Below are 27,324 nucleotides of genomic sequence, written 5' to 3'. Positions count from 1 at the left end.
GAATTACTTCCCCAATTAGACTCCCCAAAAAGCTACTTACGTCAGGAATCAATTTTTCATTCCAAATTACCCATATATGTTCCTCAACAAATGTTTTGTGGATGAATTAAATTGAAGGAGGTTGAAAAAAAAATCTCTTAAGAGCACATTAAAACACCCTTTCAACATGTGCTCAAGGAAACTCCAAATACCTGGGATCTTCCTTGTGAATCTAGGAATGTCAGTTGTAGATTATTGTGGTAATTGTTTTGGTTTTTAGTTACATGAAATCACATTAATGCAGTAATCTTCAAACAACAGCAAAAAAAAATTTAATTTAAATTTAAAAAATAAAACTTTGAGATAAAGTTATGGTCTCTCTTGACACTCCAACAATCACACATTCCGGGTTCTTCTGTAATCTACTAGCACCAATTTGTTGTGTATCTTTACAGTTCTTTATGCATGCTTTTATAATAATACACATATATAGGTACTATGTAATATAAACATCTGTATTTTTGTAAACGTAAAAATTCTCTTTACAAAATCTAGGTAGTATTGCTTTTCATACTATATATATATATATATATATAGTAACTTGTACTATACTGTCAATATATTCTATAACTTGCTGTTTTTTGAACCAAACAATAATTTTGGAGATATTTTTGAATGTCCTTGTATCCTTAGCAGAAAACATAGTTATAATGATTTCTTTAATACACTTCATTTGATTTGATATTTGTTTTTATCTGTGTCATAGTGACATTGGTCTATCATTTTTCTTGTGCTGTTCCTATACAGACTTAATATCAAGGGAAGAGGTTAGCAATTTTCCAACATTCACTAGTCTTTTAGACTAGTTTGTATAACAGGAAAATCGGATCCTTGAGTGTGACAATTTGCCAAAAATGCTGACTGAGCCTGGTATAATTTTGAGATAGGTATCTGACTACCATTTCAATATCTTCTAGGGTTATTTTACTATTAAAGTTATTTTTTTGGGGGGGGAGGCAATATTAGCAACTTATATATATGTTAGAGAAGTGCAATTTTCCAAAGTTAGTTTAGTAGTAATAGAATTGTGTTACAAAACCTTTAAATATCTCCTTACAAAGATGTCATAAACTATCTCACTCCCAATGCTATTTATTTGTGATTAGTCTTCCAGTTTTCTTTGCCTCATACTTAAAAAACATTATCAAATTTACTAGTCTACTCAAAGAACCACATTTTGCTAATCAATTCCATTGTTTTGATTTTATTTAAACATCTTTCATTTTTATCTTTTTGGATTCCACCTTCAACTCTCTTTTGCATTATTTTGCTATTCTTTCTCCACCTTCTTGAGCTGAAGTCTTAGGGTTTGTTTTTATATTAGTTTATTTTCAGTCTTTCTTGTTTCCTTAAAAAAATGTTTTTTAGTCTATAAATTTTCTTCAGAGTACTGTTTTGATATTTAGAGCTTTTTTTGTTCACTTCTAAATAGTCTGTAATTTCTATTTTGATTTCCTCCTTAACTCATAAATAATTTTAAGGTGTTTTTAAATGTATGGGTCTAGGCTATCATTCTGTTGCTGATTTCTAATGTTATTGCTTTAATATTCAGTATAAGTATATCCAGCCTCACAGAGGATAAATCAATAAAATATATTCAATTCAATTTGCTATTATATTTGTCAAATTGAAATTATATGACCTTAGTTAATTTTGTCTACCCTCTCTGATAATTTCTAAAAGAACTGTGTTAGAAACTTGTACAAGTCTCTGAGACAGCCTCATCCACCAGAGGACAGACAGCAGAAGCAAGAAGAACTACAGTCCTGCAGCCTGTGGAACAAAAACCACATTCACAGAAAGACAGACAAGATGAAAAGGCACAGGGCTATGTACCAGATGAAGGAACAAGATAAAACCCCAGGAAAACAACTAAATGAAGTGGAGACAGGCAACCTTACAGAAAAAGAAATCAGAATAATGATACTGAAGATGATCCAGGACCTTGGAAAAAGAATGGAGGCAAAGATCGAGACGATGCAAGAAATGTTTAACAAAGATCTAGAAGAATTAAAGAACAAACAAACAGAGATGAACAATACAATAACTGAAATGAAAAATACACTAGAAGGAATCAATAACAGAATAACTGAGGCAAAGAACGGATAAGTGACCTGGAAGACAGAATGGTGGAATTCACTGCTGTGGAACAGAATAAAGAAAAAAGAATGAAAAGAAATGAAGACAGCCTAAGAGACCTCTGGGACAACATTAAAGATAACAACATTTGCATTATAGGGGTCCCAGAAGGAGAAGAGAGAGAGAAAGGACCCGAGAAAATATTTGAAGAGATTATACTCGAAAACTTCCCTAACATGGGAAAGGAAATAGCCACCCAAGTCCAGGAAGCACAGAGAGTCCCATACAGGATAAACCCAAGGAGAAACATGCCAAGACACATAGTAATCGAATTGGCAAAAATTAAAGACAAAGAAAAATTATTGAAAGCAGCAAGGGAAAAACAACAAATAACATACAAGGGAATTCCCATAAGGTTAACAGCTGATGTCTCAGCAGAAACTCTACAAGCCAGAGGGAGTGGCATGACATATTTAAAGTGATGAAAGGGAAGAACCTACAACCAAGATTACTCTACCTGGCAAGAATCTCACTCAGATTTGATGGAGAAATCAAAAGGTTTACAGACAAGCAAAACCTAAGAGAATTCAGCACCACCAAACCAGCTCTACAACAAATGCTAAAGGAACTTCTCTAAGTGGGAAACACAAGAGAAGAAAAGGACCTACAAAAACAAACCCAAAACAATTAAGAAAATGGTAATAGGAACATACATATCGATAATTACCTTAAATGTGAATGGATTAAATGCTCCAACTAAAAGACAGGGGCTCGCTGAATGGATACAAAAACAAGACCCATATATATGCTGTCTTCAAGAGACCCACTTCAGACCTGGGACACATACAGACTGAAAGTGAGGGGATGGAAAAATATATTCCATGGAAATGGAAATCCATCCAAGAAGAAGATGTAACAATTATAAATATATATGCACCCAACATAGGAGCACCTCAATACATAAGGCAACTGCTAACAGCTATAAAGGACACTACAAACAAGCCAAAAAGACAACCCTCAGAATGGGAGAAAATATTTGCAAACGAATCAATGGACAAAGGATTAATCTCCAAAATATACAAACAGCTCATGTAGCTCAATATTAAAAAAACAAACAACCCAATCCAAAAATGGGCAGAAGACCTAAATAGACATTTCTCCAAAGAAGACATACAGATTGCCAAGATGCACATTAAAAGCTGCTAAACATCACTAATTATTAGAGAAATGCAAATCAAAACTACATGAGGTATCACCTCACACCGGTTAGAATGGCCATCATCAGAAAATCTACAAACAACAAATGCTGGAGAGGGTGTGGAGAAAAGGGAACCTTCTTGCACTGTTGGTGGGAATGTAAATTGATACAGCCACTATGGAGAGCAGTATGGAGGCTCCTTAAAAGACTAAAAATAGAAATATAATATGACCCAGCAATCCCACTCCTGGGCATATACCCAGAGAAAACCATAATTCAAAAAGACATATGCACCCCAATGTTCACTGCAGCACTCTTTACAATAGCCAGGTCATGGAAGCAACCTAAATGCCCATAGACAGACTAATGGATAAAGAAGATGTGGTACATATATAAAATGGAATATCATTCAGCCATAAAAAGGAACGAAGTTGTGTCATTTGTAGAGACGTGGATGAATCTAGAGACTGTCATACAGCGTGACATAAGTCAGAAAGAGAAAAACAAATATCGTATATTAACGCATATATGTGGAACATAGAACAATGGTACAGATGAACCAGTTTGCAGGGCAGAAATTGAGACACAGATGTAGAGAACAAACATATGGACACCAAGGGGGGAAAGTGGCGGGGGTGGTGTGATGAATTGGGAGATTGGCATTGACATATATACACTAATATGTATAAAATGGATAACTAATAAGAACCTGCTGCATAAAAAAAATAAATAAAATTAAATTAAAAAATTAAAAAAAAAAGAACTTTGTTAAAGTTCCAGAGTATGAATTTTGCCACATTTCCTGGTAGCTGAATCAAGCTCACTTACATAGTTCAAACCGCATTGTGTCATTCAATTTATTTAGCAAATATTTATTTGAGAACCCATGATGGGCCAGATTCTCTTCTAGGTACTATGTGGACTAGATCAATGAATAAACAGACAATAATTCCTGCTCTTCGGTGGTGTATATTCCATTGGAAGTTCACAAATAATAATAAATAAAAAGTGTTATTTTAGAAGGTGATGGATGCTCTGGTGGGGGCTGGGATGATGAGCAGGGAATAGCAGGGCTAAAGTGCTAGGTGATGGTGGCATGACATTGTTGTTAGGCTCAGAAAATTTTATTCCTCTTATACCTTACTGAAATTGTTTCTGTTATTGAAAGACTAGGTTATTCTTCAACTGAAATGTCTTTCTTTTGCCCTCAAAATTGAGTGATAATCGGTAAGGTATAGAATTTTAATTCAAAATTATTTTCCCTCAGCATTTTGAAGATATTTTTCCCCGGTCTTTTATCCATCCAGTATTCCTGATAAAAAAATATAACAAACTGATTTTAATTATCTTTGTAATTAATCTGTTCCCTGCTCCCTCTCTTCCCTTCCCATAGTTGTTAGGATTCTTTTTTAGACTTGCTGTTTTTAAATGTCACTATCATCTACCTAGGTACTGGTTCTTAAATTTTTTTTTTTAACTTGGTACTTGATAGATTTCTGCTGTCAAATAACCTGTAACTTCTTTTTTTTCAGTTCTAAGAAATTGTTACCATTATTTCTTTTAAAATATTATTTTGTATACACACTCATCTCTCTGGAACTCTTTCACATTAAACATCAGAACTTTCAGATTTAGCCTTCATGTTGCTTGATCTTTCAAATTTTCATTTAAAAAATTCTCTATTCTGCGTTCTAGAAGTATTGTATATGTAAAATATGTATATATATTATAAATTCAAATTTATTAATTCACTGGGTACTTTTATCTAATTCTAATTCAACCTATATACTGAAAAATTATGTTATCATTTCTTGAATATTTAATGATTTATTACTTTTTATTGTTTCATAACCTCCTATTATTTGTTCATGGATACAATTCCCCCCTTTATTTTTGTAAGGATATCTAGTACAATTTTTTTTTTTCTTTTTACTGTTTCCTTGGGTACAGGCAGAAGTGTGCTTCAAGAGCAGCAGACTAAAGTTTCTTCTGAAGCAGCATATTTGAAAATATATTTGGTGAATCATAATGGTTGTCAAACTTATGATGAAAAGTGGAGGAATTTATTTGGGGGAGGAACAAATTAGTTGGTTTTGAACAAGCTGTCAAATAAATGTTTTTATTTGCTTGCTTCTGTAAACTTCAGGCTTATTTCTTCTAATGTCAGAATCATGTCATACTTCTAGGTATAAATTATCTCCTCTGTTGATCTGTGGTGCAGTCCACTTTTATGGTCTTCATCCTGAGTTGGGATGAAGACCCCTCTTGATAACTGCATTTGACTCTGATTCCATGTCTGGGCATTTGGCTCTGTAGCTGAAATATTTTCCTCTGTAGCAATTACTACAGTTTCTCAGGATTGCCAGTGGCCTCTTCCGTGGTGGCTTCTGGCCCTGATGAACAATGGCTTCCTTGGCAGAAGCTACAGCAACAGCAGCCAATGGAGGCATTGGTTTATGAAATTCTCAGCTTATCTCTATATTCCATATATATATATATATGTTTATTTATATTTATTTATCTCAGAGATCCCCTATGGCCTTATAATAAATGAAATGTTCTCTTCCTATTCTTCAGCATCAGTGTATTTCTTTTTAATATGTTTTCTATCATCTTTGGGTTAGCATTGAGAATAAGTGCTTACTCTATTATACTATTTTGAAACCTTATATTTTTCTTTACTCCTTTAATACAAAATTCTTTAAATTAAGAATATATTTTCAAATGAAGATGTAATTTTGAAGCTGCAATACTCTCTTAGACTGAAAGACAATAGGCAGTAAGGAAAATAAACACATACCTACTGTATATCATTGCCTTTGAAATTTTTTTTCTATCCAGGAGGCAAGACTAATGTCTGAACAAATAATTCATATGCAACATATCAGTGTTATAATAGAGTTTTGTAAAAAAATCAATTATTAATAATAGCTGCTATCATTTGTTGAATATTGAAATTGTATTGACATTGTGAAAATATTTTTTAAACACATTTGTTATATAATTTAATCCTCATAACAGCCATATGATGGAACTATTGTCATCTCCATTTACTAACAAGAAAAATAAAGGTCAGAGAAGTTAATTAATGCTATAGGCTGAATATTTGTGTCCCCCCAAAATTCGTATGGTGAAACATAATCCCTGATGTGATGATATTTGGAGGTAGAGTCTTTGGGAGGTGATTAAGTCATGAGGGTGGAGCCCTCATGAATGGCATCTCTGCCCTTATAAAAGAGGACTTCAAAAGGCTCCTTGCCTATCCTGCCATGTGAGGACACAGGGAGAGGACAGCCATCTGTGAACCAGGAAATAGGCTCTCACCAAACACTGAATCTGCCAGCACCTTGATCATGGACATCCTAGTTTCCAGACTGTAATGTTTGTTGTTTATAAGCCACCCAGTCTATAGTATTTTTGTTATAACAGCCAAAACAGACAAGATGTTAACTTGCCTAATTTCACAAAACTTATGAATAGTAGAGTTTAGGGTCTGTCTGAAGCTAAAGTCTTAATCACCAAATTATTGCAAAGAAATTTCCATTCATTAATTACCCACTTATGAAACATTTATTTAGTTTCTAATATGTTTCAAAAATAATACTAGCCACTAGGGGTATAAAGACAAATAAGATGTAGCCTATGCCTTAAATGAGGGCACAAAGGAGGTACAGCAAAGTCCCCTTGAATCGGTGGTTGGCAAATTGGTAAAGGTTTCACAGAAGAGGCGACCCTTGAACTATCTTAGAGTTGTTTCACTGTGTGAACTGGGGAAGAGTAAGGAAGGAAAGGTATCCCAGGTGGAAGGAGAAGAGCAGTATCAGAAAAGATACAAAGTCTTTTCCCTTTCCTTTCTTTAGGTGGGGTGGCTTGGGTGGGGTTAGGAGGCTGTCTGAGTCCATTTAAGACACTATAAAAGAATACCATAGACTGAGTGGTTTGTAAACAACAGAAATTTGTTTCTCACAGTTCTGAAAGTTGGGAAGTCCAACATTAAGGTGTCAGCAGATTTGCTATCTGGAGAGGGCCGATTTCCTGGTTCACAGACATATGTCTTTTTGCTGTGTTCTCACATGGTAGACAAGGGGCAAGGGAGCTCCTGGGGTACTAATTCCATTTATCAGGCTCCACTCTCATCACTTAGTCACCTCCCAAAGGCCCTACCTCCAAATATCATCACATTGGGGATTAGGTTTCAACGTGTGAATTTTAGGGGGACCAAATATTCAGCCTATAGCAGAGGCAGTGATGGTGGTATCAGGAGTTGAGGAGGTAGTGAGGTCAAGTAAGTGACAGTGTGGCTAGAGGCCAAACAAGTAGAAACAAGGCCAAGGAAGCAGCCAGTAAGGTTGTAAGATTAAGTATATATTATGGGACTGTGCAAATCATAAATGTATTGAGGATAAGGGTAACTAGACTTCTCACTATCAAAAAGGGGATGTGGGAAAAGGGGAGGCTACAAAATTCTGAGGGGTTGAACTAAAATTGGAGAAATTGGTGTTAATTAATGTTTAAAATATAGATATACATAGATAGAGATGGCTGTGTGTATTATGTCACACATAATGCACATATATTTTCTAGCCTCATCCACTGAGTACTAAAAGCAATAAGTACTCATAGCAACAATACATGAGTGCCCACATTTTGGTGTCCAAATCCCATTCTTCACTAAAGGGAACCAGGAAGTCTGCTTCCAGTGTTGGTCAAGGAAAAGTACAAGACAAAACCGGAACACTTGTTCTGTCAAGAAAAGTGCTTAAAGAATGATGGGGACACATCGAAAAGACATAGAGGTCAGCCTGAAGGAGCTACACTAGCCATTCTAGGGCAGCTTAATCATCAAAACAACGATAATGATGGATTACAACTAATTGAATAAAATTCAAGTGCATAAATCCATCTGATATAAATAAATGGGTAAATAAATGGAAGAGAACACTCTGTCTCCATGTAGAATGACAGTTAAAAAAATGTGGAATTATTAAAAATAAAAAATCAACATTTGACAGCCTCACAGAGATTTTGGATTCTGGTGAAGAGAATCCAAAAGGTGAAACTGGTCATGTTACCATGAAAAAACCCAGAAGGCACTAATTTTACTAGGTGACCAAGGATCACATAACCAGTGTGAATTATACTGACATTGCCTCCTGATGCAATGCACTAAAACAAGGAGCATCATTTCTGTCAAGAATGCATGGCTGAGGGTACTTCCCTGGTGGTCCTGTGGTAAAGAATCTGCCTTCCAATGCAGGGGACACGGGTTCGATCCCTGGTCAGGGAACTAAGACTCCACATGCTGTGAGGCAACTAAGCCCACATGCCACAACTAGAGAGAAGCCTTTGCACCGCGTGGGAGGATCCCGCATGCCGCAACTAAGACCCTGATGCAGCCAGATAAATAAATAAATATTAAAAAAAAAATAAGAATGCATAGCTGAAGTCTGGATATGAAGAAAGATTGGATGGACCCAGATTAAGGGACATATTCCAGAATGAAAGGCCTGTATTCTTTAAAGCCATCAGGGTCATGACAGACAAGGAAAAAATGAGGAACTCATTCAGATCGAAGGAAATGAAAGAGACACAACAAGTAAATGCACTGAAGCTTCATGGGTTGAATCCTGACAAGAAAGGAAAAAGAGACATTTTGGGGTAGTGAAATTTGAATGAGGTCTGTGAATTTTTTGGTAGTGCTATATCAATGCTGATTTTCTAATTTACTCTTTTGCTATTTTGTAATTGCACTCCTCATTAGTCCATAAGCTTCTCCTCAGCCTTTGTTTCCTAGGGAATCAAAGCTAAGATAAATGACTTAAAACTGGCAAACAATTAGTAAACAAGGTAAGGGACTAGGCTATCTAAAGGTCTCAGAACGATAAGATTATTAGCTGCCATTATTGAGAGACTATTATTTGACAGGAGGTTTGCTAAATACTATAACTCTGTTTACTCATGTATCTCTTATTGCAACACTGAGAGCAAGGCACTATTTATTCTATAGGTGAAAATATGAGGTTCTGAGAGGCTAACCAAAGTCAAATATGTAGAAATAGCTCAATTGAGTTTCTATTCAACATCTACTTGACGCCAATGACCACACTCTTTTCCATTGTTCAATGTTTCTTGAGAGAAAGGACGGAGAGAATACTGTGAGCCAGGCACTGGAATAATGCAGGAAAGAAACATATGAACTTGATTCCAGTATTGGAGCAGAAAAGACAGAAACATTAATTTTAAGAGAGGTTTTTGTCTTGAATGCTTCAACACACCAATCCCACCTTTATGGTACCAGCGTGATTTTAAAACTATTCAGATCTCTTCAAATTCCTTACTATGGAAGACCTTTATGATCTAAGCCTTTCCTGTTTTTCCTACCCAGTCTGCCACCATTTTCCTACTAGCCTCCAAAGTGTCAGGCATGTCAAGACACTCGCTGTTCCCTTTCACACCTACATGACCTAAGGCATGACATCTCAGCTGGGACAGAAGACAGCCAGTTTGTAACACCTGGGGAAATTCCTATATGTCTCTCAAGGTCACACTATACCTCTTCCATAAAGACTGCCCTGAGCTTGTAACTATAGTCAACTTACTTCTTCTTTGGGATTCTATAGGCCTTAGGAATACTTACATTGGTCCATACATTTTACTATAATAATTTATTCACTCATTTGTCTCTTCCCATGAGTTTTTATTCCGCTTCACATTTCAAGTGTCTATACACACAGTGATGACAAATATTCATATATCATTTATGTGTCAGGCAAAGGTCTAAGCACTTGTTACATTTAACCTTGACACAACCCTATGCACACCAAAGAGATAAGTAACTTGCCTAGAGTGACACAATTTTAAATGGCAGACCTGGAATTTGAAAGCAGATGGTGGTTCCAGAATATGAGTACTTATGCACTATACCTTCTCTCAGAGCCCGATGGTCAAGAATCGTTGTAGAATATATCGAGAAAGAAGGAAGGTAATAAAAATTAGCATACAAAAGTATGTGGTTCTATTAGTAAACAATATAGGCAATCACAAATTCTCATAGAGAACTATATATACAGAAAATCATAGAGTAACACATTCCAGCTATGTCTTTTGAATGATTTAAATTTTATAGTTGTCTTATAATTGCAGGAAATTTGTGCTAGATATTTTGTTTACCCCTCAAGAACAATTCTTTACCCTCTACTGCCCAGAGTTTTGTGCCCCGAGGTTGGGAGTAAAGGCTGAACCACATCGACCCCTAATAGACAGGCTCCTATACTACTCGACTTTCTGTTTGTGTAACCAGTGGTCCGGAAACAGACCACACTGGCAGGAGAGAAGATGAGAAGGCTGGGAGGAGAGTGCAGTAGAGGTATTTTCCCCCATCTTCTTCTCTGCCGGATCAACGTGGAATGGCTGTGTTCTTTTTTACTGAAAGGCACGCTTATGTCAGGCTGTCCTCTCCAAACAGCAATCCTCTGAGCTCTACGAAAGTGATAATGGCTCCCCACTGTCACCAGCCATGGATACTGCATAGCCCCTTGTTGGTTTCCTTAAGATCTGCCCACACATGGCCAGTGTGAAAGTGCCATTTGTTACCTGCATTGTTCCTGACTGATAGAATACAACTTACCATTGAAAACTCAATGCAACACCAGAAGAACTTAGTTAGCATCCTACTGATTCTGGATTTTATTATCTTATGATATTTTGTTTCTTGGAATATAAAGTGGGGTTGAGATTTCTTTAACAAATGTTGCCTCCGGTGGGAGTCACCTAAATACTGTGCATCGTTCACAACTAAATTTGGAGAGAACAGAATGAGTATCCATTCCCAGGGTAAGAGGCTGGCACTCATGGAGTAGCAACCTGGTTCTGCTGTTTCTCCCTACTGTGGAGGCAAAGAAATCAGAAACTGGAGAAGAGGTACTGAAATAAATGAGGGTGGGAGGTCAGATGAAACTTAAGCAGAGCACTTGGGAAGGCTCTCCTGCAGTGAGTTGAGAATAAAATAGGAAATAAGGTTTAAATGGCAGTGGTTGAAATTTGTAGAGCAGGACTCTTTCAACACCTTTTTTTAGTGATCAAATAACTTTGATCGTTGATGCCTAAAGTAATAGACTCTAATTTTAAATTCAATCAGATTTCCAGCCAAAAACTAACATCTGGCCTTAAAGTGACATGGAAGTCCTCATTAATCAATCTCTGACCTGACAACAGTTGACACTGTAATTTAAATACTTCACAGAGGAACGGTGTAGGTTAAAAGAAAGTGATCTGTAAAGCTTGCAGTTTTGCTGATACTTACTGTTAAGAAGCCTCTTGGGAGTCTCATTACCTTAGCAACAGGCTTACAAAGGTAGTGAAATATAGAAACATGTAGCTAAAAAAGACCTTGTGAGTTAAACTCCGTCTCACCTTCAAGGATCTCAGACAAATGAGACTACAGTCAACGTTTAAGGAGATTTTGAGATGGAAAGCTATAACTTCCCAGGCAAAGTAATGAAGGACATATTTGCAATAATGTGTAAAGTGTTTTACAATCATGATGAAAACACTGACATTAAAAAGTATGTGCGGGCTTCCCTGGTGGCGCAGTGGTTGAGAGTCTGCCTGCCGATGCGGGGGACGCGGGTTCGTGCCCCGGTCCGGGAGGATCCCACATGCCGCAGAGCGGCTGGGCCCGTGAGCCATGGCCGTTGAGCCTGCGCGTCCGGAGCCTGTGCTCCGCAATGGGAGGGGCCACAGCAGTGAGAGGCCCGCGTACCGCAAAAAAAAAAAAAAAAAAAAAAAAAAGTATGTGCATTGCCATGTGTAAAACAGATAGCTAGTGGGAACCTGCTGTATAGTGCAGGGAGCTCAGCTCTGTGCTCTGTGGTGACCTAGATGGAAGGGATGGGAGTGGGGTGGGAGGGAGGTCCAAGAGGGAGGGGATATATGCATACATATAGCTGATTCATTTCGTTGCACAACAGAAACTAACACAACATTGTAAAGCAACTATACCCCAATTTTTTAAAAAAAATAAATAAATAAAAGCTTCAGATTAGCTACAACCATTTAATAAAAGATCCAGAATTTTTATCCTAAGAAAAGACTCCCAAATTTTACCATTTTGCATAGGGCTGGTGTAGAAGAACATCTTGCAGCAAGTAATTAAATAATATACTGTTTTGGCATACTGTATAGCAAATAGAGGCACTCAAAACAAATAAACAAACAAACAAACCCTACTCAATTCTTAATCATATTTCACCTTAAAAATTATTGAACACCTTAATATGTCCAATAGAATTAGGAACTTGTGATTAAAAACAATGAGCTTTTCTTTGGTTCTAAATATGATGCTATTTGACGTATCATTAATTTGGAGATGGCAAACCATTTATATTCTGTCACCTTCATGCCCAGGTCTCAAATTTGGAGGATAACTGAGGGGGCTATAGTTAATGTCTGTGTATACAATGAATTTCCAAGCCTTCACAGTTGCCATGGTCTGAATGCATTCTGGAGAAATTCAAAGATGATGCCATTAAGAGGTGGGGACTTTGGGAGGTGGTTAGGTCATGAAGGCAGAGCCCTTACAAATAGGATTAGTGTTCTTAGGAAAGAGGCTCCAGAGTGACCCCTTCTCCCATTCCACGTGTGAGGAGGACACAGCAAGAAGGCACCAGCTGTGGACCAAGAAGAAAACTCTCATGTTGACCATGCTGGAGCCTTGATCTTGGACTTTCAGCTTCTAGAACTGTGAGAAATAAATTTCTATTTTTTATAAACTACCCCATCTCTGCCATTTCTGGTATTTTGTTATAGCAACCAAACCAAAACAAAACAAAACCAAAACAAAAATGAAAAAACAATCTAAGACAATAGGTATGGAACCTACATGAACTCGTATTATGTAATATTTTCCTCCTACACAGTTATTTATCAAACTTTTTTCTGGCCATGGCTTTCCTGGGGTTTTGGGTAAGACCCTACTTAACAATTATAACTCCACCCTCTTTCTCTCTTTCAAGAGAACTTGTTGGAATACAAGAGAGTGGGACCAAGGTTGTTTTTCAAAAATGAGTAAGTATCCTCTCATTTAATTAAAGAGAAATAAATAAATTTTTTTAAATTAAATGAAAGAAATAAAAGTAAATAGAAAAAAAAAGATAAAAAACACCACAATGAAACAACTTCAAAACTGAGAACATTAATAATGCTTAACCCAGTAGTTCCCTAGTATATACATTTATTTGATTGTACAAAACAATTTAATGAGACTAGGTAGGAATCAATTGAAGAAAAAACAAAAAAAAAACACTTCTTGATGTTCCTGATGATAATGAAGTATCTTGGTTCAGGGAATTTAAAGGCTAGTCTTACTAACTTAGTATAATCAATTAATCTCAGTTCAATTTTTACTAAGGATCCACTATGTACCAAAAGTTGTGCTAGGAACTATGGACACAAAAAGATATATGTCACTATCTTGGTCCTTAAAAAAAAAAACACATGGTATACCAATTCACATTCCCACCAGCAGTGCAAGAGTGTTCCCTTTTCTCCACATCCTCTCCAGTATTTATTGTTTCTAGATTGGTACAGCCACTATGGAGAACGGTATGGAGGTTCCTTAAAAAACTACAAATAGAACTACCATATGACCCAGCAATCCCACTACTGGGCATATACCCTGAGAAAACCATAATTCAAAAAAAGTCACATACCAAAATGTTCATTGCAGCTCTATTTACAATAGCCCGGAGATGGAAACAACCTAAGTGTCCATTATCGGATGAATGGATAAAGAAGATGTGGCACATATATACAATGGAATATTACTCAGCCATAAAAAGAAATGAAAATTAGCTATTTGTAATGAGGTGGATAGACCTAGAGTCTGTCATACAGAGTGAAGTAAGTCAGAAAGAGAATGACAAATATCGTATGCTAACACATATATATGGAATTTAAGAAAAAAAAATGTCATGAAGAACCTAGCATTAAGACAGGAATAAAGACACAGACCTACTAGAGAATGGACTTGAGGATATGGGGAAGGGTAAGGGTAAGTAAGCTGTGACAAAGTGAGAGAGAGGCATGGACATATATACACTACCAAACGTAAGGTAGATAGCTAGTGGGAAGCAGCCGCATAGCACAGGGAGATCAGCTCGGTGCTTTGTGACCGCCTGGAGGGGTGGGATAGGGAGGGTGCGAAGGAGGGAGATGCAAGAGGGAAGAGATATGGGAACATATGTATAACTGATTCACTTTGTTATATAGCAGAAACTAACACACCACTGTAAAGCAATTATACTCCAATAAAGATGTAAAAAACAACAAAAACAAAAAGAACTCATGGTACATAAGAGCTGCCAAATAACTGAATTCAGGATATATAGATAGATATCTATGTCTGTCTATCTATATCTAGATATTTTTTAAATTTCTTGACACATATTTTTAAGTAAAAGAGAATGAACTATGCTCTCGTCAGCACCTATGCCACAAAATGTAAATGTTTTAATACTTCAAAATGATTTGAAAAGTTAAGTGCATTTCCTATATATTTGAAGATGAAATGTAAAGTGACAAGTAATCCCTCCTTCCTGACCTGCCCTGAGGTAGTATCCTTAAAACTTGACCCACTGTTTATACTTAGGGTCCTTCAAAAGACTTTCTTAGCATTTGCCTTAAATTAGCAACTAAGTACAGGGTCTGTGGCAAAAGGACAATGAGGAGGGCTGATTGAGATTACAAAACCCAGTAATATGCTCAAGGGCATTTTTATAATAAACATCTCAAATCAGTTGATGCCATCAACCAGTAACCCAGCTAACTATAGATAGTGTCATTATCATTTTTTTCAGGGACAGCGACCTTACTCATTTATATACATTCATTCTTTCATTTGTTCATTCAATCCTCTATTAGTATGTTCATTCAAGAAAAACGTATTAGTAAGGTAGATAGCTAGTGGGAAGCAGCCACATGGCACAGGGATATTAGCTCGGTGCTTTGTGACAGCCTGGAGGGGTGGGATAGGGAGAGTGGGAGGGAGGGAGATGCAAGAGGGAAGACATATGGGAACATATGTATATGTATAACTGATTCACTTTGTTATAAAGCAGAAACTAACACACCATTGTAAAGCAATTATACCCCAATAAAGATGTTAAAAAAAAAAAAAAAAAGAAAAACGTATTAGAATTGTACTATATCCCAAACATTGGGAATGTAGAGGTAAGACAATCTATCACTGCCTACCAGGAAAAGACAAGTATGCAGATACATATAAAAGTATGATAAATAATGTAGTTTTACAATAAGATATATGCAAAACATGAGAAGAAAATAAATAATTCTGCTTAGGAGTTGAAAGGCAAAATGATTCTATAAACTGAAATATGAAGTAAAATTAGGCAGATCTGCAAGGATGTGTGAGATTGGGGTTGCGGTATAGTGTGTGTGGTAGTTTGTGACATTTCAGGTAGAGGAAACAGTTTGATCAAAGGATGACAGTGTGAAACATCACATTTGGAGAAATTCAAGTAACTCAGTATGGCTGGAGTTAGGGTGCAAGAAGGGTAAGGTAAGAGATGAGGACAGGAGATGAGGGGACCCTATGTATACTCTGAGGGACCTTTGACTTTATTCTAAGCAGAGATAAGCTATTGATAAGCATTTTGATGATGGACACCCCCCAAATATTCCACACATAGCAGACACACTAATCTCTTGTGAAATAAATGAAATATGCTACAGAGTCAATTAAAGAGACATGACCTCACTCCCTTGGGAATTAAAGTCTAATACTGGAGCAGAAAAATGTAAGTATCAGGAAGCATTCCTTTTTATAAGACTCAGTATAGCATTGTTCACTTCAACCTCACTTAACCCATCTATTCTCTAAATATTTTCTTTTGAAGTACACTGAATGAGAGACCAAAGTGAAATACAGATTTTTGTCTAAATCTCTGTAGCTACATGTTTAAAAGAGTTTGCAAGCAGGGATAGAAAAATATTTTTTGAACTATAATAGCAATCAAAGTAAATGGATCTTTCTTTTGAAAGTACCATAACTGTTAGCCTAAGAACATCATTCAAAGACTTCTAAACATTCTTGCTCTTACTGTATCTACCAGATGGTCAAAGGACGTAAATTATTTGGAGGTATATCTATAAAGCAAGTAAGAAGAATCAACCACTCTTATTATTATAAAAGACAACATTGAAAAAATCCAGAGTGCAACAAATGAACAGAATATGGCTTTTGTTCTAAAAATAATAATGTTGATATAGTATTAGCCCTTTATGGAATTAAGTCCTGGGACTATCCACATAAGCTCTTTCAGTCAAAGAACAGGTATTGAGCACCAGTATGTGCTCAACTGGGGAGCTCCTAGATGAATTGGCCTGGGTGTTTGCTCAAGGAGATAAACATAACATTTAATCAGGCATTTTGGAGCACTAATGATAGATATGAAAACAACAAATAAAACATAATATTAGGTCTCTGGGGCTGATTTCTTCATATAATTTGGGTCTCTGAGGCTACCATGATAACCACTTCTCCATTGTCTTAGTCTATATTTCAAGCTCTGGGAGTTCTATTTTCAGGAGAGGACCCTATATCCATCATATATATTTTAGTTTGAATTTGAATTATCATGTAACTTCTTGCAAGTTATCTGAATTTTAACTCATCTCAAGTAGTAAGATGAATGACTAATTTTTAAAGTACAACTTTTTGTATCTTTTCAGAGTAGAATTGATAGTGTGAGAATGGAGAAGACTAAAGATTTTGGAGTAAAGAAGTAACACTTAAAACTAACCTGCAATCTATGAGAAAAGCAGATTCAAGTGAAAAATCTGGAGCTAGACATTGGAATAATTCAAGAAAAGTAAAGAGTATCAGAGTTGTGACCAAAACAGAGGTGAAAAATACCAGTGAAAGACAAATGATAAAACCTGTGAGTTATTTGAAGTGTGAAGTACAGAAGGAAGATTAAACATTGAAAATTATTATAAAAAATATTTTCTAAAGCATGGGTTCCTTGAGTTAAGAAGGATTCTGGAATAAAAAGGGGGCTTAATAGTCAAAAGAATTTATGATATACTTTGGAGAATGTTAAATGAATTTAGGTGGCAATTTTCAATCCTTTAATGTATTAATCTCCATTGTGAAAGTTTAAAAGGGGCATATAGTATATGGCTATGAGTTTAAAACTTTTTTTTTTTAATCTGGTAGACTGAATATACACATGGAAAATGGCCAGACTATATATGACAAGAGAACCTGACCCACATGAGAAGTCCAGGGAGCCAGAATACAACCTCTGCAGCAATCGGTCAAGAACAGTCAGAACTGGTCAAAGACAGCCAACTTCCGTCATTTTTGTTCCCACCTCCAACTCAGAATCAATCAGAGAAAGCCAAATATGCTGCTCAGATGAATCAGATAAGATGTTCTGCTTCTAGCTAGCACACCTCCAGGTTCCCCTTACCAATAATTTCCATCAGAGCAAACTGGAGGCCTGGTTTGCTTGCTTGCTTGCTTCCTTCCCTCCCTTCCTTCCTCTCTTCCTCCCTCTTTCCCTTCTCTTCCCTTCCTTTCATCCTCTCCTCCTTCTCTCTCTCTCCCTCCCTCTCTCTCTCTCTCTCTCTCACTGTAAAGGTTTCCCACTCTATTGACTGCCTTAAAGTTTCTGCTAAAAGCAAGTGATGGTCGCTGACTCCCTTGGTACAGTAAGCTCTGAATAAATGATCACTGTTTGTTTTCACGTGCATGGTCTTAATTTATTTTCAATGACTCCAGTACAGTTTATTTATATATACACACCAACATACACACATAAAAATAACTGCAAAATATGTTTCATAGAACAATGCATAACTCCATGAGCATACTATAAGCAGTACCCTCTGGCACTTTATATTCCATTCCATTCTATTTATTGAAAAAAATGCTGATTCTAACTTATTAAAATTATTTAATGGCCCACTAATAAATATGACTTTTACATTGCAAAGCAACACAGACTTTCTAAAGTTTATTTGACTCCAGAGTCATGTGTTCACAAACTATCTCTTGGGAATTGTTTCTACAGCTTACTACCCTTGGGAAAGGGTGTATATTTTGAGCAGGGATTACTGGAAGAATGGGGATGTGATTAACAAGTAAGAAAATCAGAATAAGAACCTGTTTTTTAATGACAGGTATTTAGTTCAACATAATTCTGAGTAGGAATTACAGCTCAGAGAAACAGAAAAATAGTACTGAAATCAAGAAAGAAAAGAGTTTCATAAAATTCTAGTTTTCTTTCTTGAAGCATCTTTAAAGTTTATCCTTCCTCTCAAAGGAAGAATTTTGGTTTTCTGTCCTACTATCTACTATGAAATTGGAAGTATGCATTGGACAGAACAAATCTTAATAAAGAGAAAGTCTTGTTTATTAGAAACTGAAGGGACAGTCTAAATGCAGATAAAAATTTTAAAGAGGTTTAGTTCTCCCGATTGAAAATAGAAGAGACTCCCTCTCACCTTCGTTTACCTTAGAGCTTTCACTGTAGAAAACTTGGAATTGTGAGTTCTTTCTGTCTTTTTCAAATGTGTATAAAACTTTTCAAATGCTACATAAGCCAGTCGTCAGTCTCAAAGTTTAGGGATGTTTCCACAAGAACCTCTAAACCATCTCTTTGAGATGTAATAATCAGGGAAGACAGCACCCCTATCTTCCCCTTTCTGCGGGAAGGAGGGAACCTAACTTTGGTGGGCACCTCACTCCAAGTTGAAAAACTACCTCCTGTCATAAAAATATGAGGGGCTTATTTTTCCTTTGGGTAAAGCCAACACGGATAGCCATTCCAATTACAGGTGAATTTAGGATGAATTATGTGTGGCAAATGGTGTTGTCCAGTCCATTTACTTAAGGACTATTTATCATTTATCTTTAGAACATGTATGAATGGATTATATCTAACTGACTATATGAAAGCATAAAATGTCCTTCTGTCTTTGCAATCTCTTTCATGGATTGCCTATGATCCTGGCTTAATGCTTATTAAATAATAAAACAGTTTCTTTTACCTACAGTTTCTATGGTGAGGTTTTCTGGGTTAGCAGGAGATTTTGTTTTTAATTTTGTTTTCCCAACAACAACCACATACAGAATTATAATTTTTTTTTCTTATTGGAAAGTACTTCTATTTTTAAAGGTTTTGTTTTGTTTTTGTATTAAGGTTTGGTGGTAAAAGAACTGGATGTGGGAAAAATACAAGGAAAATTGGAGAAATATACAGTGGACTATTGTGAAGGATGCAAAGCCTAAATAATCCCTTACTTCATGAGTATTCTTACATTATACAGCAATAAAATATATATATATATATATATATGGTTTTTTGCTTGGAGTGGCTATAGTAGAGTTCTTTAACGTATAATATAGACTCGATAAGCCATAAATTCTCTTCTAGCCACATGATTCTTTTTCATATATTATCCATGTTAAAAAAAAAGATATTTTTCATGAACAGCTACTTTACTCTTCCAAATGGCCTTTCAATCACCATATAATTGAATAAAAAAAAACAGTCTGATGAAAAACTAAAGGAGTTTTAATTATACAAGTTTAAATTAATCCTACCTTTAGAACTTAGATTCTCTTTTGAAATCAGAATTTTTAACCTTTCCATAAATTAATCAAGAAAATATTTTAAAGCAGATTTATATAAATGGCAAACTAAATATTTATATTTTAAAAGAAATGATACAAATTTTACTTTCACTTGTAAGCATTCTTAAAATTCTAACATGATTCATGCTCAAATTCTCCAGAATAAATCCACTGTGTAAATCATGTACACAGGTATTATTTGCTTTATGAATTCTCATATGCATGTGTAAAGTCAAAGTCATACATCAACACTAAGATAAATATAGATACCCACACTATATCTATATGTCTTCAATAACAGACATTTCATATTTATTTTACAAAAGCATGTTAAAAACGAGACATTAGGCTGAAAACAGAGTCACTTGTGCTAAGCCCCACATTATCAAACCAAGACTTAATTACAGTTTCAAATCTCCTAGAAATGGAATCTTAAGCCAATCAATCAGGAATTACTTGATCAGCACTAGTTAGGTAATGTACCTGATAAACCATCACCATAACCAATCTGTATTTTTGACTAGTACAATTTCCTTGTCCCTGCTCCCTTCTGCCTATAAGTCATTCATTTTGTACAGCTCCTCGGAGCTCCTTTCTATCTACTACATCAGATGCTGCCCAATTCATAAATCACTGAATAAAGCCAATAAGATCTTTAAATTTACTCAGTTAGTATGCAGAAAACTATGACACTGATGAAAGAAACTAAAGATGATACAAATAGGTGGAGAGATATACCATGTTCTTGGATTGGAAGAATCAACATTGTGAAAATGACTATACTACCCAAAGCAATCTACAGATTCAATGCAATCTCTATCAAACTATGAATGGCATTTTTCACAGAACTAGAACAAAAAATTTCACAATTTGTATGGAAACACAAAAGACCCCAAAAAGCCAAAGTGATCTTGAGAAAGAAAAATGGAGCTGGAGGAATCAGGCTCCTGGACTTCAGACTATACTACAAAGCTACAGTAATCAAGACAGTATGGTATGGCACAAAAAAAGAAAGACAGATCAATGGAACAGGATAGAAAGCCCAGAGATAAACCCACGCACATGTGGTCACCTTATCTTTGATAAAGGAGGCAAGAATATACAGTGGAGAAAAGACAGCCTCTTCAATAAGTGGTGCTGGGAAAACTGGACAGCTACATGTAAAAGAAGGAAATTAGAACACTCCCTAACACCATACACAAAAATAAACTCAAAATGGATTAAAGACCTAAATGTAAGGCCAGACACTATCAAACTCTTAGAGGAAAACATAGGCAGAACACTCTACGACATAAGTCACAGCAAGATCCTTTTGACCCACCTCCTAGAGAAATGGAAATAAAAACAAAAATAAACAAATGGAATCTAATGAAACTTAAAAGCTTTTGCCCAGCAAAGGAAACCATAAACAAGATGAAAAGACAACCCTCAGAATGGGAGAAAATATTTGCAAATGAAGCAACTGACAAAGGATTAATCTCCAAAATTTACAAGCAGCTCATGCAGCTCAATAGCAAAAAACAAACAGCCCAATCCAAAAATGGGCAGAAGACCTAAATAGACATTTCTCCAAAGAAGATATACAGATTGCCAACAAACACATGTAAGAATGCTCAACATCATTAATCATTAGAGAAATGCAAATCAAAACTACAATGAGATATCATCTCACACTGGTCAGAATGGCCATCATCAAAAAATCTAGAAACAATAAATGCTGGAGGGGGTGTAGAGAAAAGGGAACCCTCTTGCACTGTTGGTGGGAATGTAAATTGATACAGCCACTATGGAGAACAGTATGGAAGTTCCTTAAAAAACTAAAAATAGAACTACCATATGACCCAGCAATCCCACTACTGGGCATATACCCTGAGAAAACCATAATTCAAAAAGAGTCACGTACCACAATGGTCATTGCAGCTCTATTTACAATAGCCAGGACATGGAAGCAACCTAAGTGTCCATCAACAGATGAATGGATAAAAAAGATGTGACACATATATACAATGGAATATTACTCAGCCATAAAAAGGAATGAAACTGAGTTATTTGTAGTGAGTTGGATGGACCTAGAGTCTGTCATACAGAGTGAAGTAAGTCAGAAAGTGAAAAATAAATACCATATGCTAACACATATATATGTAATCTAAAAACAAAAACAACAACAAAAAAATGGTATGAAGAACCTAGGGGCAAGAAGGGAATAAAGACACAGACCTACTAGAGAATGGACTTGAGGACACGGGCATGGGGAAGGGTAAGCTGGAACAAAGTGAGAGAATGGCATGGACATATATACACTCCCAAATGTAAAACAGATAGCTAGTGGGAAGCAGCTGCATAGCGCAAGGAGATCAGCTCGGTGCTTTGTGACCACCTAGAGGGGTGGGATAGGGAGGGTGGGAGGGAGTCGCAAGAGGGAGGAGATATTGTGAGATATGTATATGTATAGCTGGTTAACTTCATTATAAAGCAGAAATGAACACACCATTGTAAAGCAATTATACTCCAATAAAGATGTTTAAAAAAAATAAAAATAAAATAAAATAAACTTGGACCTACTAAAGAAATAAAGAAAAATTACTCAGTTAAATGTTGTTTTTTTAACAAGCTTCCCTGGTGGCACGGTAGTTGGGAATCCGTCTGCCAGTGTGGGGGATGCGGGTTTGAGCCCTGGTCCAGGAAGATCCCACATGCCACAGAGCAACTAGGCCGGTGCACCGCAACTACTGAGCCTGTGCTCTAGAGCCTGCGAGCCACAACTACTGGTTAGGTAAAGCAGTTTGGTAGGAAATCAATTCAGTTGAGTTTGGGAAGTCTGTTAGGTATCCAAATGGAAATATCAAGAAACCAGATGAGTGTCTGGAGCTCCAGAAGGAGGTGGCAATGCGAGTTGCCACATGGATGGTATTTAAAATATACGGCCAGATGAAATCACCGAGGTAGTGAGTTAGAGAAGAGAATAGGACAAAGGACTATAACATTACATGATTGGGCAGAGGAGGAGAAACAGTTTGGTAGACAGAGAACTCAGAGAATGTAGTGTTCTGGAAGACAAATTAATAAAAGTAGAGGTGAAAAATGAACATTTAATGGTGACTTAAATACTGCTGATTTGTCAAGTAAGATGCTGTTAAGGCCCAGGGCAGGTTGCCCCAAAATATGCCTCAATGGTAAATTGATTATTTTGAATTGAAGTTACTTGAGAAATGGCCACTGCAAGAGGTAAATTCTTACCCCTCTTCTCTGTCTCCCTGAAAGCAGAAAATAAATCTCTCATGTAAAAGGTGCCTTCCCAAAACCAAACTCATTTAACTAATTAAGTACTCAAAGCCTAAGTTTCTTTGTCCTGACCACTCACAAATTCACTGTTTCTTTGTCTAAAAAGTATAAAAACTGCCTGCTTTGCCACTTCTTAGGTCCTGTTTCTATGAGACCTCCATGTGCACAAATTAAAATGTGTTTCTTTTTCTCCTGTTAATCTCTCTTGTGTCAATTTTATTATTAGCCCAGCCACAAGAACTCAAAAGGAGTAGAGGTAGAAATTTCCCCCTCCCCAGCAATGTGTACATCAAATCTACTGTTAGACACAGCAATGTGGAAGATACTTTTGACTTTGACAAAAGAAGTTTTAATATCATGGTGGTAGTGAAAACCTGTTTGAAAAAATGAATTTAAGAGACTATGAGAAAAGGCAAATCAGAGATAAGCAAGAATGACAAACTCTGCTGAGAAATTTTGCAGCAAAGAGAAGCAAATATATGGGGTAATAATAGGCAGCAGGTGAAGCAGAATCAAAATAAGTTTTTTTTTTTTCCCCTTTTTTATGGAGGGAAAATAAATCCATGTTTGTATGAGCATGGGAATGATCCCATAGAGACAGAAAGTTTTATTATGAAGGAGAAAGAGGGGAGACTGGCTGCAGCAATGTTCTGGAGTAAGTTAGAGGCAGTGGGATTTAGTTTACTAGTAAAAGAACTGGCTTTAGGTAGAAGCATTGGTATTTCATTTATAGTAACAGTCAGGAAGATACCATGAATAGGTAAAACTTTGATATCTGTATAGATCTAGTGGTAGATATGACATATAATTAATGTCATCTAAAATAAGATGAACACTAAAGGGAAACATGTGAATATTAATTAGTTTCTTAACTCACCCATAGTAGTTCAAACGGAAGCCATTTAGATCCCAATCCATGAAATCTAAATCTTTTTTTTTTTTTTTCCAGTACGCAGGCCTCTCACTGTTGTGGCCTCTCCCGTTGCAGAGCACAGGCTCCAGACGCGCAGGCTCAGCGGCCATGGCTCACGGGCCCAGCCACTCTGCGGCATGTGGGATCTTCCCAGACTGGGGCACGAACCCATGTCCCCTGCATCAGCGGGCAGACTCTCAACCACTGCGCCACCAGGGAAGCCCTCTAAATCATTTTTGCACAACGTATTTATACAAATTAGTTTCTAACACAACTGAAATACATTTTTTTGTATATATTAAAAGGAACTGACCAGCAACTACTTTTATTTGCTTTTGCAACATCAAGATATTGTACCTCAAAATTACATACCTGATTTAGAACAGACAAAAAACCATTCAAAGCATTTTTCAATCAACTATTATGTAAATTATAAAGTTTGAGTTAATTTGGATTTCAAGTCATAAAAGGTTTATTTCTTATTAATTTTTAACTAGCAAAAGGAGACTTAGGCATGAAAGGGGAAGAAATATGAAATTGCAACCTATACATGACTGTTGTGAGCATGCAGGCCACTAATTCCTGTTGAGAGATATTAGCAGTTTTATATAAATATTGTTCAGGTTGGCTAGGACATGATATTAACTAGCATATCACCTCTGCTTCCTCCTAGGCTTAATATACATTCTTATTATTAGGGCAATGACAATGATTTGGGCCAATAATCAAAATAACTTATGGAGAGCAAAGAAAGCAGTGGCAAAGCAGGGAGGAGTACCATGGTCTGGGTGTTTCTGTTCTCCAAAAGTTCATATGTTTAATTTGAATCTTGAAAGTGATGGAAAGATGCTACCAGAAAACTACTAGAGCTGATCAATGAATTTGGTAAAGTTGTAGGATACAAAATTAATAGAAATCTCTTGTATTCCTATACACTAACAACAAAAGATCAGAAAGAGAAATCAAGGAAACAATCCCATTTACCATCACATCAAAAAGAATAAAATACCTAGGAATAAACCTACCTGAGGAGACAAAAGACCTGTCCTCCAAAAAAAGACCTGTACTCAAAAAACCATAAGATGCTGATGAAAGAAATAAAAGAAGACACAAAAAGATGGAGAGATATAACATGTTCTTGGATTACAAGAATCAATATTGTGAAAATGACTATACTACCCAAAGCAATCTACAGATTCAATGCAATCCCTGTCAAACTATCAATGGCATTTTTCACAGAACTAGAACAAAACATTTCACAATTTGTATGGAAATACAGAAGATCCAAAATAGCCAAAGCAATCTTGAGAAAGAAAAGCAGAGCTGAAGGAATCAGGCTCCCTGACTTCAGACAATACTACAAAGCTACAGTAATCAAAACAGTATGGTACTGGCACAAAGACAGAAATATAGCTCAATAGAACAGGATAGAAAGTCCAGAGATAAACCCACACATCTATGGTCACCTTATCTTTGACAAAGGAGGCAAGAATATACATTGGAAAAAAGACAGACAGTCTCTTCAATAAGTGGTGCTGGGAAAACTGGACAGCTACATGTAAAAGAATGACATTAGAACACTCCCTAACACCATAGACAAAAATAAACTCAAAATGAATTAAAGACCTAAATGTAAGGCTGGATATATAAAACTCTTAGAGGAAAACATAGGCAGAATACTCTTTGACATAAATGGCAGCATGATCTTTTTCAATCCCCCTCTAGAGTAATGAAAATAAAAACAAAAATATACTGAGACCTAATTAAACTTAAAAGCTTTTGCACCACAAAGGAAGCCATAAACAAAACAAAAAGACAACCCTCAGAATGGGATAAAATATTTGTAAATGAAGCAACGGACAAGGGACTAATCTCTAAAATATACAAACAGCTCATGCAGCTCTATGTCAAAAAAAACAAACAACTTAATCAAAAATTGAGCACAAGATGAAATAGACATTTCTCCAGAGAAGAAATACAGATGGCTAAAAAGCACATGAAAAGATGCTCAACATCACTAATTATTAGAAAAATGCAAATCAAAATTATAATGAGGTATCACCTCACACCAGTCAGAATGGCCATCATCAAGAAAGCTACAAACAATAATTATGATGGAGAGAGTATGGAGAAAAGGGAACCCTCCTACACTGTTGGTGGGAATGTAAATTGATACAGCCACTAGAGAACAGTATGGAGGTTCCTTAAAAAAAAAACTAAAAATAGAGCTACCATATGATCTAGCAATCCCGCTCCTGGGCATATATCCGGAGAAAACCATAATTCAAAAGGATAAGTGCACCCTGGTGTTCACTGCAGCACTATTTACAATATCCAGGACATGGAAGAAACCTAAATGTCCATCAACAGAGGAATGGATAAAGAAGATGTGGTACCTATATACAGTGGAATATTTCTCAGCCACAAAAAAGAATGAAATAATGCCATTTGCAGCAACATGGATGGACCTGGAGATTGTCATACTGAGTGAAGTAAATCAGACAGAGAGAGACAAATATATGATATTACTTACATGTGGAATCTAAAAAATGGGTACAAATGAAATTATGTACAAAACAGAAAAAGAGTTACAGATGTAGAAAACAAACTTATGGTTACCGGGGTGGGGGAAGGAGGGGAGGGACAAATTTGGAGATTGGGATTGACATATGCACACTACAATATATAAAATAGATAACTAATAAGGACCTACTGTATAGCACAGGGAACTCTACTCAATACTCTGTAATGTCCTATATGGGAAAAGAATCTAGAAAAAGAGTGAATATATGTATATGTATATGTATAACTGATTCACTTTGCTGTACACCCGAAACTAACACAGCATTGTAAATCAACTATACTCTAATAAAATTAATTTAAAAAATTAAAAAAATAAACTCATCCTAGGATTAAAATTGAAAAAAAAAAGAATGAAAGTGATGGCATTAGGAGGAGGGGCCTTTTGGAAGTGATTAAGTGATGAGGACAAAGCCTTCATGAATGGGATCAATCTCCTTATAAAAGACACTCCAGAGAGCTACCTTGCTTCTTCTGCCATGTGAGGACACAGCGAGAATTCAGCGGTCTACAACTCGGAAAAAGGCTCTCACCAGACATCTACCAGTACCTTGATCTTGGACTTCCCAGCCC

The 27,324-nt window shown here is 36.2% G+C and overlaps 1 protein-coding gene across 3 annotated transcripts in view; it reads right to left on the bottom strand.

The window, feature by feature from the left end:
* CSMD3 (CUB and Sushi multiple domains 3) overlaps window positions 1-27,324 on the bottom strand; it is a 1,080,114-nt gene that overhangs the window by 443,998 nt on the left and 608,792 nt on the right. The gene's annotated exons all lie outside the window — the stretch shown is intronic.

This window comes from Monodon monoceros, unplaced genomic scaffold (assembly GCF_005190385.1).
Source record: "Monodon monoceros isolate NGI ecotype Baffin Bay Population unplaced genomic scaffold, NGI_Narwhal_1 Super_Scaffold_14, whole genome shotgun sequence".
Lineage (NCBI taxonomy): Eukaryota > Metazoa > Chordata > Mammalia > Artiodactyla > Monodontidae > Monodon > Monodon monoceros.
This window is presented reverse-complemented; position numbering and strand designations above follow the sequence as displayed.